Genomic DNA, 6,000 nt, shown 5'->3' on the forward strand with positions numbered 1-6,000 from the left:
ATTTTTTTTTTTGCAAATTTATTGTCTATTTCTTGGTGAAGCCCTATATGACCATAATTGCACAATATTTAATAATAACAACATAATTAGATGGATATATTACCTTTTTTTAATTTCTTGTTAATATGTCTGAAACAAAAAACTGATCCAAAGCATCAAACTTTATAAAAGAAATGATTATTCCATTAGTCGAAAACATGCATGGTTGATTTTTCGTAGGGGGCTTGTAAGACTTTCTTTTTATCGACAAGTTCAGTTCATATCTTTCATAGCTAATACGGTACCTAGTGGGACGTGTAGGTCGGATCGAGTTAAAATCAAACCAGCTAGCTACTTCAGGTTGAATTATATTTATACACAAAGGCATGCATATAAATGAAAATAGTACCTTGGAACGATTCATATTTTTCAAAGCTTTTAAATTCGAACTTCAAAGATAGTGCTATTACAGTGGCGGATCCAGGAGGAAAATTAACATGGGGCACAGATGAATACTTACCTTAACAAAAAATTTTTTAGCAATATTAATACAAGCCAAAACATAAAAAAGTGATAAAAAATTGTAGATGAGAGACATTGAACCCTCCTCTTTTGACATAGTATGGGGCACTTGCCCCACCTCCATTACACCTACATCCGCCCTTGGTGCTATATGTTGATCTTGATCATATTCCCAAGCAAATTGGATATTGTTCTAACCTACTTTTTTTAGGTAATAATTACCCGAGGCGAGTTATTAAGATTCAAAATAGATAGTTTCGCGTGGAACATATGAAATAGAAATTTTCATTTGGTTCGTAAGTTCCTCGTGTAATTAGCGTTTCAATCTTCTTTTTTTATTTTTCCCTTTCTATGTAGACACTATTTTAATTAAATAGAATATCACGTAAAACAAAACAAAAAACAGCATAAATCTTCACATTTTTCATTAATGGATTATGAGCTTTTGCCACTATGTCTTTTCTGATTAGTAGCTTTTGCAACTATGTCTGTATTAGATTTAGCTTTTACATGTATATGAATTTTCTGTTCACGCTAAAACAGTGGAGGACCCAGGATAAAAAATGTAGGGCACAGGAAGGCAAAACATTGAGGATAAACAAAAAATGAAAAATAAATGCATATGAGGGGATTTGAACCTCTGTCCTGAGACTCAATATAAGGCATTCCTCTTCAAATGAGCTATCAGATACATTACAGTAAAGCCTAACTGAATAATTATTAAAAAGGAGTGTGGAGCACGTGCCCCACCCTCTTTGGCTGTAGATCTGCCCCTGCGCTAAGATTTATTTAAGCATTTCTGTAAAAAAGAAATATCAACTCAAAGTCACAAACCAAAAACATATAATTATTTGTTATGTCGGCTGTTCGTGTTTACATTCGAATTTGTAAATGATTTTTAAAATAAAACCCTAATAGAATGTAGTCAGTTTTATTCAAAAAGTGGTGATTTTTTATCAAACATAAATTTAAACGTCGAAATATATAAAATCAGTCAAGGCTTCTATTGTTTGTGAAAACGAAAGGACGGGATATTAATTATAGTTTCTTCAAACTCCAAGTCCGAACGACGATGAACAAAAGTTTTCTCGACGTTCAGAGTAACTTTTGTTAGATTTTGACTTTTGTATGGTTACTAATATCTTTCAAATCTGAATTGGTTTGAATAGAAAACTGCGTTTGCGTGTGTGATCATGACTAATTGTACAAAAACATATACTGAGTGAATCATTGCACTGAGGGTAACAAATCATTATTTAAAAACAAGTCCCAAAGCATATTTCAGTTTCATGAGTGCAAAAACTGTAAACATGTCATAATTACTCGATCGCTTATTATTTCATTAGATCTTTTTCTATTTATTATTTTCTTTTTGGTTTGAAAAGGTCAACACGTACGGCATTTATATAAGTCATACAAAACTATAGAAGGATCAAAGATGATATTAAAATATTTTGAAATAACACAGATACGCAACATGTACATGTGTGCGTATGTGACCATAGTTGGATTTGGACAAGAGGGTATATATGCTGGAAGTTTGGTATTCCCCAAAACCTGAGGGTTTGCATGTTCCCGACAATGTCTGGGTTTTGAATGGCATGATGAGCTTTCCTTTTATAGTAAGTTATGTTTTCGTCAGTTCTAAGCGTTACACATAACTAAACAGTACTAACTCCTCCACCAAATTTACTTTTCTTGAAAAGCATTAAAAGTTTTTTTTTCTCAACACCTTTTTCACATACTCAAACAAGCATCACCCACTTCAAATGTCTACGCACCGTTACAAAAATTAATATGATTTATTCCTAATATAATTGGAGTCATCTCTTTTTTCTTATACACATCTTCGAACAAAAATTTAACAAATATTCAAATTTGAGTTTTCTAGCCATTGTTAAAATCGCAAACAATTAGCACGACTTAAATCCAGAATTTTCTTAATTTTCTAATCCCCTACAAAGAAAAAAAACACTTTAGCAATTTCAAGAGCTACGAAGTTGACATTATAGCTTCAGTTGTATGAAAATTGTTTCAAAACACATATTAGAGAGATAAATTTTGAGAAAATTATAAACAAATACTAATGAAATTAATAACTTTCAAATGGGGAAAAAAAACTGTCTCTAAAGCTATTCGCAAGACTCCGCGCATCGTGAATTATTTTAGCCTCTTTAAAAACCACATTAGCCACTACATATACTAATATATATATCCTCCATCTCTACGGACTGGACTGTTTCTGATAAAGCTCTATAGTCCGTACACAATGTCAAGTGATGTCAAGATCTCTTCACATAATGTATGCATGTGTGCATGTCAGTATTAAATTCATGAATAATAATCAAAAGTTTATACCATAGTGTGACATTGTACATACAAGTAGGTATATAAATGAGCAGATGCAAAAGAAGAGCCCAAAAGGGGCACTTAGGGCTGCAACGTGATGAGGCATCACATTGAATGACTTTGATAATGATGACGTCATAAGAAAATGAAAACACATAGAAAATTGTAAAGACAAATAGGCAAAAGAGAAGCTCATCTTTGTTGTTATTTTTGTGAAAGTGGAGATAGACATGGGCACATAATGGTAATAATAATAAAAGTGATACTTTCATAGGGTATTAAGTAACAAGTTGATGAACAAATTAAGTAACAAGTTAGGCAAATATCACAGTCTATTTGGTCATCAAGCACACTTTATTAATTATTTAGCCGATCATGTACGTATATCAGTACATGTGAATTGCTTTCCGGGTTTTATAAAAATTAATCATATCATCCATGTGTATGTATATATATATATATATGATATATCAATGCTAAATAAGTTATACAAATCGTATATATAATACACTTACTTTTCAGCAAGTACCATGCATGATCAGAATGTTGAGAATTTGACAAACGAGGATCGACAACAGGTCACACAATTTGGTTCTCTTTCTCTCAATTTTAGTCGATGAAAGGCCAAGGCCCTAGCAGTTTAGGTCTTCCACTTCCAATTAATCAAAACTTTTTGATTTTTGGGTTAAGGTATATTGACTTTTGTTCATAAAAATTTCCACGTCTTCCCTATTCATTTTCTTTTTCATTCTCATTACCACTTTTTCCCCTCATAGTAAATTTCACAAAAAGAAAAATCTGGCCACTATGGAACTCTTCTTAAATATTTCAGTGATCATTTGAGGTTAGATTTTCATTATTGACGTTCGTTTAATTTTTAGAATTATTTTCTGAAGTCAAATTACGTGGACTTGTGTTTGTACTGATCTGATCATGGTTTTAGTTATAATTTCACCACGTTATCTTCAGATTCAACGCAGAAGTTGAATGCTATGTACTAATCTGCTAAGATCGGGTGATTCAAGAATAATGGGGTTGGGTTGGAAAAAAAAAACCATAAAATGAAGGTATCACATTCACATGACGCTTGTTATCTCTCTCCATCACTACATTCAGTTTTGGACTTCAAATTGGGGCTTCAAAGCCCAGCTATAATATTTTCGCATAGCCACTCTAGGACCAATTCATTTATTTCATTCTTTGACTTAAGGAACAATTCATTAAATTTCGAACTTTTACATTCATCATGTATAAAAGTGAAGAGAAGCCAAGTCCATACCCAAAACGAGACTTGGTTACATTACAAGCAAAATGGAATAGACAATAGAGCATTGAATGTATAAGTGTGAAAACTAACAAAATAGGCTAATAGCCAGTGACATTTTGCAGGCATTCATGAGTTTGTTATTTCTTATTAATGTTTCGATTGCATGTGACTAATCATCAATATCTTTAATTTTATTGACGTTACATATATTGACCAAATTGTTTTTTTATCCATACACCAATTTAAAATATTTGTTCGTGCGGGGGTATTTTTTTTTCTTTTTCTGGAGGTTATTATGGCCTATGGGTGAGAAGAAAAAAAATACTTAGTGATAAAAAAAGAAATGTATATATAGCTTATACGAGACTAGAGTCCACGATGAGCTGTGGTCCAAAAGTGATGTTTCGTCTCTAGTGTATTCCTAAGTCAGTAGGATTCTCCCATGTTCTCGAAATCCTATAAAAACATTAATGCTCCTGAGCTTATAGAAAATGAATGACAACACTTATGTATCCGTATACATAATGGTATATCTTGTATCGTAGCTGCAAAACTGATTGTCTGATTAAACTCTGAACCAACCTAATGTATCAATCTTTCACTATTATATATGCATAATAATGCATGCATGATCTCTCAATCAACAATCACTTTTCTTTTATGCCATATAATCATTAAACATTAATTGTCCTAAATAACTAAACCGTAATACATACTATTTGTGTTACTTGCTTAAAACTTGACTTATAAAACGTGGTCTTGGTCCACAAAATTGTTAAAGGTCGTTCAAAGAAATTAATATATGCAGGTATATTATTTTTAGCAAAGAGTAGCAAGCAAGGCCATCGTTCATCGGTCATATTTTTGCTTCTTACGTTTTATTTTGTTTTTGTTAAACCATATATATATTTTACTAGGTATAGAAACCATCATAATCATTCTCAGTTTTTGGGAAAGTTCATAATGAATTTCATAAATGCATTTTAATTCATGAGATATTTCCATTTTTTATATTCTGATTTTTTTAGCTACTTCAATCCACAACCACAACTCCATAGTGTATACTTCTTTTAATATATTTTGTTTGATTCCTCTATATTTCTTATATGTTCACACTTGATATATAATTTCGTATATATTAAAATTAAACTAAGTTTTTTGTTTGCAGTAGCTTATAGCTACCCTTCGAATTTTATTTAAACAACTTTGGTTGGTAATTTTTTACACTCGATGAAAACGTATAACATTTTCTTGATTACTACCTTCAAAGATGTACAAGATTATTTCTTTGTATCTTTTATGTGTGCATATGTGTATAGTGTGAGTAATTACGTATGATCACATTTTTTAAATAACAACAAATCGAATTTAGAGAAATTAGCTAGTCATTTAGCCTAACTAGTCACTCTAAGACTCATGAATAACAACACCTTGAGTAATTTGTTTCCCAAATCAACTAATCCAACTGATATGATATTATCCTTTTGTTAAAGTACGTTCCCTGAATTTTGTTTTTGTAAAATATATAGAATAATTAAAATAATCGTGCATGGTGTTTTTTTGTAGTAATCAATACTAGCTAGAATTATATGTTGCCACCTACAGATATATAATAAACAATTCATTTTAAAACCCCCTATTTTGTCCTCCTTTTGGTGTAACAAGACTTAAAATATATCTTAATTCTCCGTAAACCTTAATGCTTATTTTTGTAAGAAATATACAAAACATTAAAACACATTAGCTAGCCATCCGATCATACACATGCTCTTTCCTAGCCTATATATACCCTAACATGAGCGTCAGACTCATTTCAAAACATTGAATATTAAGAGAAGATAGAGAGAAACCCCAATAGAAGGAGAAGAGAGAGATGAACAACC

The sequence above is a fragment of the Camelina sativa genome, chromosome 1 (genome assembly GCF_000633955.1).
Source record: "Camelina sativa cultivar DH55 chromosome 1, Cs, whole genome shotgun sequence".
NCBI lineage: Eukaryota > Viridiplantae > Streptophyta > Magnoliopsida > Brassicales > Brassicaceae > Camelina > Camelina sativa.